Below are 12250 nucleotides of genomic sequence, written 5' to 3' on the forward strand. Positions count from 1 at the left end.
TATGCAAATTAATCAATGTGATAAACCATATTAACAAATTGAAGGATAAAAACCATATGATGATCTCAATAGATGCAGAAAAAACTTTTGACAAAATTCAATACCCATTTATGATAAAAACCCTCCAGAAAGTAGGCATAGAGGAAACTTACCTCAACATAATAAAGGCCATATATGACAAACCCACAGCCAACATTGTTCTCAATGCTGAAAAACTAAAACCATTTCCACTAAGATCAGAAACAAGACAAGGTTGTCCACTCTCACCACTATATATATATATATATTTTTTTTTTGGCGGTACGCGGACCTCTCACTGTTGTGGCCTCCCCTGCTGCAGAGTACAGGCTCCGGACGCACAGGCTCAGCGGCCACGGCTCACGGGCCCAGCTGCTTCGCGGCATGTGGGATCTCCCTGGACTGGGGCACGAACCTGTGTCCCCTGCATCGGCAGGCGGACTCCCAACCACTGCGCCACCAGGGAAGCCCTCACCACTATTATTCAACATAGTTTTGGAAGTTTTAGCCACAGCAATCAGAGAAGAAAAAGAAATAAAAGGAATCCAAATTGGTAAAGAGGAAGTAAAGCTGTCACTGTTTGCAGATGACATGATACTACACATAGAGAATCCTAAAGATGGCTGGGAAAACTGGACAGCTACATGTAAATGAATGAAATTAGAACACTCCCTAACACCATACATACACAAAAATAAGCTCAAAATGAAGCATACAGTTTAGAATTATACAATCAGAGCTTTTGGGATGAATGCCTAAATTCTCCACTCGTGTGGTTTCTTTGGTAGGAAGTTTAAGAAGCACTGGCAGCAAAGGCAAATTAACCATGAAGATGAAGCTTAGGCTTGAGGACTTCTCACTTATATAGGACCTTCCAAAGTCCTAGGAGGGACTCTCTCAATCTTTACAGGATCAAATGTATTTTTTAATTTGCAAAACTAAGATATTTTAACCATAATAGGTTAAGATTATTGTCTCTTTCCACTCAGACTTCCCCACATCACACTTCCCCTTGTGTCAGGTGGTGTTACAGTGGCCACAGTCGTTTTTGGACTCTGGTCCAAAAGACTTAAGAGGAAGTTGAGTCAGGGATACATTTAGTTTTGGTTAGTTGGGATATTTTATGTTGTTAAGGTATTTCCATTAATACTTAAATTATTGCTAGCCCTCCCGGGAAAGGAATGGCTTTCAGAAATACTCCTAACACCATCCATGCCAATGCACCTGGGATCAGCACAGGAAGGTACAGGTCAAAGGTCATGTAGAATTATAAATAGAGGATTCCAATTTCATAAATACTTAATTAAAACCAAAGATCTTTCTGTCAGAAACATATTGATAATGCAACATATAAAATTTTAAATGCACCATACTTACCCCCAGCCTTTTTTGATGGGAAGGGTTTATGGTGTAAAGCTTAATATACAATTTCCACAGTAATTTGGAGAGATATTTTGAAATGTTTTAATAAAGTAAGTGAGAAATGTCAGACTCCTAATTTGGACTTACATGAAGGTGAATTTTGTCATCTTTAAACTGATTTATTAAAGAACTGAAAGAAAATTCAGATAAAATTAATGTAATAAGAAACAAAAGCAATAGAAAACAGTTGTGAAATCAGTAAAATTATATTTTTTATGAAGTGAGTTATAACAGAGAAGTTTTTTTGCCATATCAAAATTATTAATTCTTTAAGAGCAAGAGCTAAATTTCAAATAGAGGTAATTAGGTTCTTGGTTTATTTATTAATCTAATCAATGAAGAAAAATTCATCCAATGAACATATATGGAAATAGTTTCAATTTCTTGCTGAAATGACTATGAAAATAACATAACTCATAATACTCAGCAACTGAAGACATCTATGGCAAATTATTTAGTGATTGCCACCAAAGCAAAGATTATTTAAGATTAGTTATTGCACAAGTAAATTTGAAACACCCTGAAATCTAGAGATTATATATGAAAGCAATTTGATAAAGATTTTTACCAATTTTGAAATTGCATGGTATTAACAATAAGAAATTGTAAACCTGAAAGAAATTTTTCAAAACAATCAAAATGAAAATGTTTTAAACAACCATGAAAGAGGAAAGACTGATTTATCTTTCTATTCATTTAATAGAAAATATTACAAAATCTTGTTATAAGAAGAAGCAATCAAAGAGTTACAGGAAGAAAAGCAACACATAAGTAATTTAGGTCATTAATTAATAAAAATATTGTTGTTTTTATAGATTTTGTAATTTTGTGTTGTCAACTTAAAAAAAGGCTTTTTGTAATTTCTTCCCTCAGTCTAAATGAATTCTCATTTCTGTATATAATTTTATATTTATAATCTTACATACTTTAAAAAAAAGTCATCCAAGTTATATGTATCAGTTTCCACAAAGCCTTGGACCCACCACTGATGACAGATTAATATTTTAAAAACTACATCAATCAGATAAGGTAAACTTACTGATCATTTCAATAGAAGTTTGAAAAGAAGGCAGAATAAAATTCAACAACATTCTCATTAACAGTATAGATGTATCAACCCAGAGTTAATCAAACTGTAAAGTTTGAGGGAATAGTGCCCACAAGGCTAGCCTCACTAACTCACTAACACCAACTAATTTGGGGGGTTCCAAAAGCAATCCTCCAGTTTGATAATTCTCTAGAAGGACCCACAGAACTCACTGAAAGCTTTATTCTCATGGTTGCAGTTTATTACAGAGAAAGAATACAAATCAAAATCGGACAAGGGAAGAGATGCATAGGGCAGAGTCCAAGAAGGATCCAAATGCAGAGCTCCCAGTCATCCTTTCCCCGTGGAGTCGTGTATGGTATACCCTCCTTATGGTCACAATGTGTGACATGTATGGAGTATTGCCAACTTGGGAGGCTCACCTGAGCCTTTGGTGTCTAGAGTTTTTTTTAGGGCTCAATCACTTACTGCCCACATGACCTGTAGTTATCAGTCCCTCCAAAGATCACACTAACACCTTTAGTCATCAGTTCCTCTAAAGGTTGGAACTAATGGTGTGGCCCGAAGCCCATATCATAAATCACATTGTTAAGCTATTTGGTGGTCAAAGCCCCCAGCAAACAAAGACACTTCTATCAGGCAGGACATTCCTATCAGTCAGGGGCTAGAGATCACCTTCCCAGTACTGAAGGGAAAGGCCAGACACCTGCTGGGTAAGGATAATCCTTTACTATACAATCCTTAATTTTAAAAAGTGTATTTCAAGTCAAGAGACAATATTCTACTTAATGGATAAAAGCTAGAGATATTCTCTTCAAAAACAGAAAAACAAACAAGAATGATCTTTTTAAAAATTATTAATTTAAAAAATATTTATTTATTTATTTAATTTATTTGGTTGCACCGGGTCTTATTTGTGGCAGGTGGGCTCATTGGTTGCGGCTCACAGGCTCCTTAGTTGCAGCTCACTGGCTCCTTAGTTGTGGCATGCGAACTTTTTAGTGGCAGCATGCACGTAGGATCTAGTTCCTTGATCGGGAATTAAACCCAGACCCCCTGCATTGGGAGCACAAAGTCTTAACCACTGTGCCACCAGGGAAGTCCCTAAAATTATTAGTTTAAGTGTCTGAAATTTCTACCCAAAGATTGAGAATTTGAAATATATATATATATATTTGTTTCTAGTAATGATATTCTAGGTTATTTGGATTGACCCTCCACTCCCACCAGGGGTGCCAGACTTAACAAATGAAAGTACAAGATACCCAGTTAAATCTGAATTTCAGACATATTCATACTAAAAAAAAATCATTGTTTTTCTGAATTCCAAATTAAACTGGTATACGTATTTTATACAGCAATTCCATCCGCTTCCATTGTAAACAACTCAAAATGCTGGAGATACACACACAAACATATTCATGTACACATTTACATACATAACCTTTTTAAAAGCATCAAAGCGGTGACAAGATAAAAAGGAATTACTGGGTGTGCTGGCTTTGTATTGTATCAGAGAAGAGTGTAACATTAATATACTCAGAGATAAGAAAATGTTACAAATTCATATGAGGGGCAAAGAATTTTCTCATACACACACACAAACCCACAGAAAGCTTGCAGCTTAATTCTACAATGGCAGCTATGGGTCAAAGTAAACAGAGAACACAAAATCTCACCAGTCCTGATCTCAAATGAATATTTTCCTTTCCAGTGTACACAAAATGTCTTCTTAATTGATTTGAAGTCACTAATAGGAAAGGATTCAAAAAGAAAAAAGTGTAACAAACCATATTCTGTCATCCATTAGCTAACAGACTATAAACCTCCATCATGCTGATATGGATAACCAAATATTCCAGCTATAAAATCAGATCCCCAGTTGTTACTATTGAGAATAGCTTATCAACTATGTGCAAATCAGAACTAGAACCAAGTTTAGCTAAGAACCAGAAACAAAAATAAAAACACAGGGTCAGGAATTAGGAGAGAGATCGATCAAGAGTAAATAAAGTTAAAGCTACAAGAATGTTAATATATTGTACAACACAAGGAATATAGCCAATATTTTATAAAAACTATAAATGGAGTATAACCTTTAAATATTGTGAATTACTATGTTGTACATCTGAAATTTACATAATATTGTACAACAACTATACCTCAAAAATTTTTAAGACTATTTTTGTAGAGTAGTTTTAGGTTCACAGCAAAATTGAGGGGAATATACAGAGACTTCCCATATACTCCCTACCCCATACATGCATAGCATCCCTGTTACCAGTGTTCTCTGCAGAGCGTATACCTCAATTTTTTAAAAAGAGTAAATAAAGTTATATTTCCTCTTAGTGTTACTGACTTGGGTTCTTAGACTTTTTAATCAATAGAAATTGATAAGCGGCCAGAAGAGAAATTCAGGCAAGGCTTTAGTGGGACTCATGAGTGAAAACAAGTAACAGGCTCCCTTTCTTGCTCCCTAAGGGAGGGCGAGCTGGTCCCTTTTAAAAAAAATTATTATTATTATTTTTGGCTGCACCACACAGCATGTGGGATCTTAGTTTCCCAACCAGGGATCGAACCCGTGTCCCCTGCAGTGGAAGTGCGGAGTCTCAACCACTGGACCACCAGGGAAGTCCCATGAGCTGGTCCCTTAAATGGGGTGAGGGTAGGGGCAGGTCTAGGGGTCAGACCGTATGGGTGGCTTGGGTGGTCTGCCCACCCCCTTGGTGGTACTGGGTGCAGGGATCATGTACAGTACCCTGCTTTTTCTCCTGACACCTCAGAAGTGGTGGTTGGGTTTTTGGTCTCTTTTAAAATTATTTTGTTGCTTATAAGTTGCCCCAACTGCCCATGTATGCAGTTACTTTTAGTCCCTTACAGTTTCTTTGTATTCTGTTGCTGGAGGAGACATTTGTCCAGGTGCAAGCACTGCTGCAGCAAAGGGTCCCAGGTCCCAGGTCCCAGCCTGTCTCATCTCCCTCTGAGGGATTTTACACCCCTTATTCTTAAAGGTTACGGGGCCGAAGGTCTCTTCTTCTGAAACTTCTTCCTGCTGGACAGGGGCCACAGACCCGCAGACCCTAGTTTACTCTAGAGGTGTAGAAGTCCCTTGCTGATTGTTTCAAGGACTTGTAGGGACCGGGGCTACCTTCTGCTAGAATGGGTTGAAGTCCTTGAGCCATCTTGAGTCTTACTTGAAACTGTTGGAGCTTAGAAGACATAAACCTGACCAAAAGGTTAAACAGATAAGGACCAAAAACCAGGATTAAGATCACAAAGGCCACAATTGAGGGTAAGGGACCCAACCACGGACTAATCTAGCCCAACCAGTTGCTGAAAATTTCATTGATGATAGGGTCACATGGCCAGGGTTTCACATACCTCAATATTTGAAAATCATTTTCCCCTTTTTGTTTGTAAATCCTTTAAAAGATCAAAATATTTGTCCCTCGGTGGTAGATCTACATTTTGTTTATACATTTGCCTAGTTATCCACATTGGGAGAAAACTAATCAGATATCATGAGCAAGCTCAGAGGTATATTGATGGGGGAAACATCTTAAAGGCTCTACGTTTTATCAATGATGCTGAACTGTCATACAAACATTGTACATGTGCTTTAGTTGCAAGCAGTGCTTGATGTCATGAGTAGTTATATTTTATGACAATTTTACTAATGAATTTATTCCTAAGTATTGGGGCAACTGTAAGTTAACATAATAACTCTCAGTTTTTGATAGAGCCTGGTCACAGGTCATGAGGCATTTGATCTTCATCTAAAGACAAATTGCAGCAATAAGCTTCAGAAACAAGCTTAGAGTGTCTTCTTAATAATTCAATTAACCTTTACAATTATGTAGCATGACAACAAGGAACTATCTGGGAGGTGAGTCTTAGACAGTAATTACAGACCTCATTACCAGAACCAGAATTTGATATCCATTGAAACATAATCTTTTTCTGTCTAAAATTATCTGTTTTTACCAAATATAGCCAAATTACGATTTATTTGACTGTAAATGAAGTCCGATTTCAATAAACTTGGCGTGTTTACTTATGTAAGTATACTTGATTATATAGGTTCTTTTAAATTGGCTGTTCTGGAACTTTTCATAAGGAGTCTCAGACTATACTTTTAAAAGGCCTCTTACGGCTAGAAAAGCCATGCCAACTTTTCCCTTATAGATTTGGATAAATTCCTCCCATTTTGAGGTCTCTCAAAAATACCTTGAGATTCTTGCACTTGTTAGGAGGTTATTTACCTGATAAAGTTGCTGGGAACATCTGAGTTTCCAATTTCTAGAGGGCTTGGGTAGAGAGTAGAGATAAATGTTTCAATTATACTTAGGGGTGTAATTTACCAAACTGCTGTAAATCATAATTAGCTTGAGGGGAAGGGTTTCCCTATATATGGAAAATACAGAATAAAATCCAGTAATATTTCAGACAAAACTGAAAAACTATAACCATATCCATCAGTATACTCAATCCCATGTAATTAACAGTTTTATGAAGGCATCAGTTTTACCTAATTCAGCAGTGCGACATGAAAGTTACCAGAAACTTGGACTAGTCAAAAAGCCCTTTCTGTGAATCTTCTTGAAGATGAAGCATTTTGCAAAGCATCAGCTTAACTGTCTATGAATGATGAAAGATTTTTTTTTTTTCTTTTTGCGGTACACGGGCCTCTCACTGTTGTGGCCTCTCCCGTTGCGGAGCACAGGCTCCAGACGCACAGGCTCAGCGGCCATGGCTCACAGGCCCAGCCGCTCCGCGGCATGTGGGATCTTCCCGGACTGGGGCACGAACCCGTGTCCCCTGCATCAGCAGGCAGACTCTCAACCACTGCGCCACCAGGGAAGCCCATGATGGAAGATTTAAAAGGCACAGTTAAACACCTGATCACAATGCAATTGACAAAGAAACTTGGTTATAATAATAAGAATTATGACTGTAACATTTTATCAGGACATACCAGATTTTTAAGAATTCCATGGGAATTCCCTGGTGGTCCACTGGTTAGAGTTCCACTGCAGGGGGGCATGGGTTCAATCCCTGGTTGGGGAACTAAGATCCTGCATGCCACACAGCACAGAAAAAAAAAAATTCCATATAATTTCTAGAATTAGAAATTCTAGAATATTAATAACATTTACTCATACAATACAACCTAAGAAGATTTAGTACTAATTTGACAATTCTTAACCTTAAAGCCTTAATCTCTAGCAAAAACCAAGAAGCAAGTAACTGTAAACTGTTTGTCATACCAGCATTTCTTGACTGGAATATCCCATAACTTCTAGAAACATGCATCTTCTCAAAGCATAATTTTTTTCCTCAATGTGGTATAAGACAGGTGTCTAATAAACCCAAACATCTTTAGTTTCCCTCTTGGAAGAAGGCAAAAGTAGGTAAATGTAGACCTGTTTAGCAATTAATGTTCCAATATTTTATCTTATTTGAAATGGACTGGATATTCAACGAATTCCTATCATTTAACTTAATTTAGTTTCAAGTTACCAAAATTTGCAGAGACTATTTTATTTTATTTTATTTTTTGCAGTACATGGGCCTCTCACTGTTGTGGCCTCTCCCATTGCGGAGCACAGGCTCCGGACGCACAGGCTCAGCGGCCATGGCTCACGGGCCCAGCCGCTCCGCGGCATGTGGGATCTTCCCGGACCAGGGCACAAACCCGTGTCCCCTGCATCGGCAGGTGGACTCTCAACCACTGCGCCACCAGGGAAGCCCTGCAGAGACTATTTTAGATGGACATTTCCAAAACAATTATTCCTATAGAGTTTACCAAAAAACTCTTATCTCCATTACATTTATTTAAAAGTTTTATCATATCAGGTTATTTTCCTTGTTGACAAATTTTATAACAAAAACAATATGCACTTACTTTCAGTAGACTTAGGTACAATAAAAGTATTATACTTAATGTTAATGACTCTAAAGACAGGTCACTATTAATTAAACCCACAAGCTTAAGCTAGATTTAACACCAGATATTAATTCAATATTGAATATTTCCCAGGTCACATGAACCTGAAATGTATTCTGGGAAGTTTCTTTCATATTTCTGAGAATTTATATAAGCACTTAATTTCCTTTAAGCCAATTAAATACAGCTCATTTACAAGTTAATTTTTACATAAAGACAGAACCAGTCTGTCTCATAGTTTTCCTGACTGAGTTTAAAAAGGTTTCTTTTTTATCCTAAGTCTGGGGACTACAGGATGGATCTGATAGTTCCTGAGAGCCCAGGCAGAACAGTTACATTTCAAAGGCAGAAGAGAGAAATGCAAGTTTCTCTTTTTTTTTTTTCTTCTGTTCTTTAAAGTCCTGCTAAGTATAACCCAAGGCTGGAGTCTCAGGCAATGTGGGCTGTGTTTGCCTTTCAAGGGTTAAGTGTTTGACCCATGCCCAGAATTGTGGCAGAGACTTGCAGAAGTGGTTGGACAGACAAAACTACATAAAACAAAGATAATTTTAAATTCACTGATACTCAACATCTACCGACAAAAACTTAAAGAAAAAAAAAAAGAAAGAAACAAAGAGACGGTCTTACTACAAGGTGGCCTCTGGAGGACTTTGTCCAGACCAACTCTTCCCTTCTGCCAGCTGGAATTAGGAACACAAAACAGAGAAGTACTGGGGGGCCATGAAAAAGGTGACCCCACAGGGAGTCTCCAGGATGAAAGCGGACAGGAGTGTGGGTATGGGATGAGGGACAGAAAAGACTGAAGAAGGGAAAGAGAAAGAGAAAGATTGCCATTTCAACCTGCCCTGCGGGTGTCTATTCAGGCATCAGTCTGCCTACTTCCAGAAAGGACCAGTGAAGGAGGGAACACTCTGTCCCCTGCCACCAGGGTGATCAAGCCTGGAAACCAGCCTGTTTACGTTGTCTGTGGGACTCTAACCCACACGTGGGATTTCCACCCATGCGTCCACCAGTCTGTGGGATGGGACTGGAAGCCACAGGTTTATATAGAAATCTGCCACTTCAGCCTGTTTCCAACAGGACTCTACTTGCAGCAGGAAAATAAAGGTGAGAATATTGGGATGATCGGACTTCCAGCCACTGTACGATATGAGGGTTGAACCTCTAACACTCTCAGAAATCTCCTGTCAGGGAGAGCCCACTGGACCAAGATCTGCACGGTACGAGGCGAGCCTCCCATATCTGTTTGTCACTTGTCAAGGTGAGCCATTGCCGACCAGAGGGAGCATGGTCTCACAAGCTGAGAGCAGTGATGCTGTAGCTCCCCAACGTCCACTGTCTCAGAAGGATAAGACAGAAAAAAAGGAGAGGACAGAGAGAGGAGAGAACAGGGAAAGGAGAAGTAGAGAGATATCTGGAGAGGAAAGGGGTAAAGGGAAAGCGGTAAAGGGGAGGGGGAAAGCGTTGCCTGAATGAGGATACTAAGGCCCTCAGGGGCCAGGAAGGCAGACTTACCGAATGTAGTGAGATTGAAACAAGAGGTTCAGGTGGCCGCTTGTCACCCATGGGGAAGCTGCATTTGGTGTTCCTGGAGGTCCCCAGATTCTCTCCTGGGGAGGGGGCAGCATCCTGGTGGAGTCACAACAAAGTATGTTACTAACCTGAGTTCTTAGACTCTTTAATCAATAGAAATTGATAAGAGGCCCGAAGCGAAATTCAGGCAAGGCTTTACTGGGACTTGTGCTGCAGCAGGAGGGAGCAAAAACAAGTAACAGGTTCCCTTGCTTGCTCCCTGGGGCAGGGGGAGGTGAGAGCTGATCCCTTAAATGGGATGAGGGTAGGGACAGGTCCAGCGTTAGGCCAGAGGGTGGCTTGGGTGATCTGCCCACCCCTTTGGTGGTGGCGTGTGCAAGGCTCATGTGCAGTACACTGCTTTTGCTCCCAACACCTCAGAAGTGGTGGTTGGGTTTTTGGTCTTTTTGTATCTTGTTGTTCCTAATTTGCCCCAACTGTGCATGTATGCAGTTATTTAGTCCCTTATATTTCTTTGTATTCTGTTGGTGGAGGAAACGTTTGTCCAGGTGCAAGCACTGCAGCAAATGATCCCAGGTCCCCGGTCCCAGGTCCCAGCTTGTCTCATTAGGATTCACTTGGGGAGGTGGGGCAGGGGAGGAAAGCATGCATGGGCTTAAATATCCCATGAGATGCGCTTCTAGAACTCTTTGATTGGCTCTGGTAGAAGTATCCACTTGGGCATCTCGGTAGAATCATATCAAAGTAAAATACTGAAAAAGTTTAAAATATGGCTTTCATAGAAATACTATGAAAACATGTCAACATTTTATTAACTCATTAATGTTGGAACCACAAAAATGGTAAAGCTGGTTCTAAGAATATTGGCGGGACTGTGTATTTATAGATGTATTATTTTAAAAGATGAATCCTAGATTAAGATTGTTAGGTTAGATGCAAAACTGGTAAGAGTTTCAGGACAAACTCCCACTTTGGGGTTATCTTTTCTACTGGACAGAAATCTACAAGTTAACATGTAACTTCACAGAATTTGGGCTCTACAGATGGTAAATAGTAAAGTCAAACACAGGTATAGTCTCTAAAAAGTCAATAATCCTTGCATGGGCCTGTTAAACAATGTTGCATTAAGACGTTAAAGACAGGCTGTGCTATCTTTCACTTATTTCCAAGTTTTTAATTTTTTTCTTATTCTTTAGATGCATGTGCTCAGCTGAAAACTGAAAAGGTGCAATGCCAGAGTATTCCCTATACATCTCTCTCCTATTTGACATTTTTGCCCTAAGAGCTCTAGCTTCCTTGGCCTACCAGTAACCCAATTCCCTCTATTTAATGCAGAAAGATGACTGGGCTATATTTGGGTTCTCCCTCTCTGCATCCTGGCAACTATTTTCAGACAGTAAGCTGGGCAATTACAGGGTATATTTGTTTGTTTCTCATTAATCAGTCATCCCTGAACTAAGCTGTCTGACATCCAATGTCTTGAAAGCCATTGTTTCATATATTTGGTACAGTTTTTCAGTTGTTACAGGCAGGAGGGTAAACCCATTTCCTATTACTCTGTATCGGCTTGCTATTTTTTTTTTTCTGGCCTCATTGCACTGGTTAGAACATTCAGTATAACGCTGTACAGGAGAGGTGAGAGCAGACATCATTGCTTTCTTTCTGATTATACAAGGAAAGCATTTAATCTTTCAACATTAAACATGATGTTTGATGAAGGTTTTTCATAAATGACTATTCCTAATTTGCTAAGACTTTATCAGGAATGGATGTTGTATTTTAACAATGTTTTTCTGTCCAAGTGTTGAGAAAATGGCATTTTATCTTTTAAAGTCTGTTAGTGTAGAGAATTACACTAATTGACTTCCTAGAGTAAGGGAGTGTTTTGTTCTTTTCAATATTCTGGATGACTCTGTGAGGAATTGGGTTGTTTTCCCTTCCTTAAATGTATGGTGGAATTCACTAATAAGGCCATCTTTCTAGGCCTTCTGCTTTATGGGGTTTAAACTACAAATCCAGGGAATTCCCTGGTGGTCCAGTGGTTAGGACTCAGTGCTTTCACTGCCGGGGCCCAGGTTCAATCCCTGGTTGGAGAACTAAGATCCTGCAAGACACGTGGGGTGGCCAAAAAAAACCAAAAAACAAAAAAACCAAGAACCCTACAAATCCAAATTCCTTAATAGTTATATAGTTAATGAAGTTAAACTTTTTAACTTTTTACCTGATATATAATTGACCTCTAACACTATTAGTTTCAGGTATACAGCATAATGATTTGATAT

This window comes from Physeter macrocephalus, chromosome 4 (genome assembly GCF_002837175.3).
Source record: "Physeter macrocephalus isolate SW-GA chromosome 4, ASM283717v5, whole genome shotgun sequence".
Classification (NCBI taxonomy): Eukaryota; Metazoa; Chordata; class Mammalia; order Artiodactyla; family Physeteridae; genus Physeter; species Physeter macrocephalus.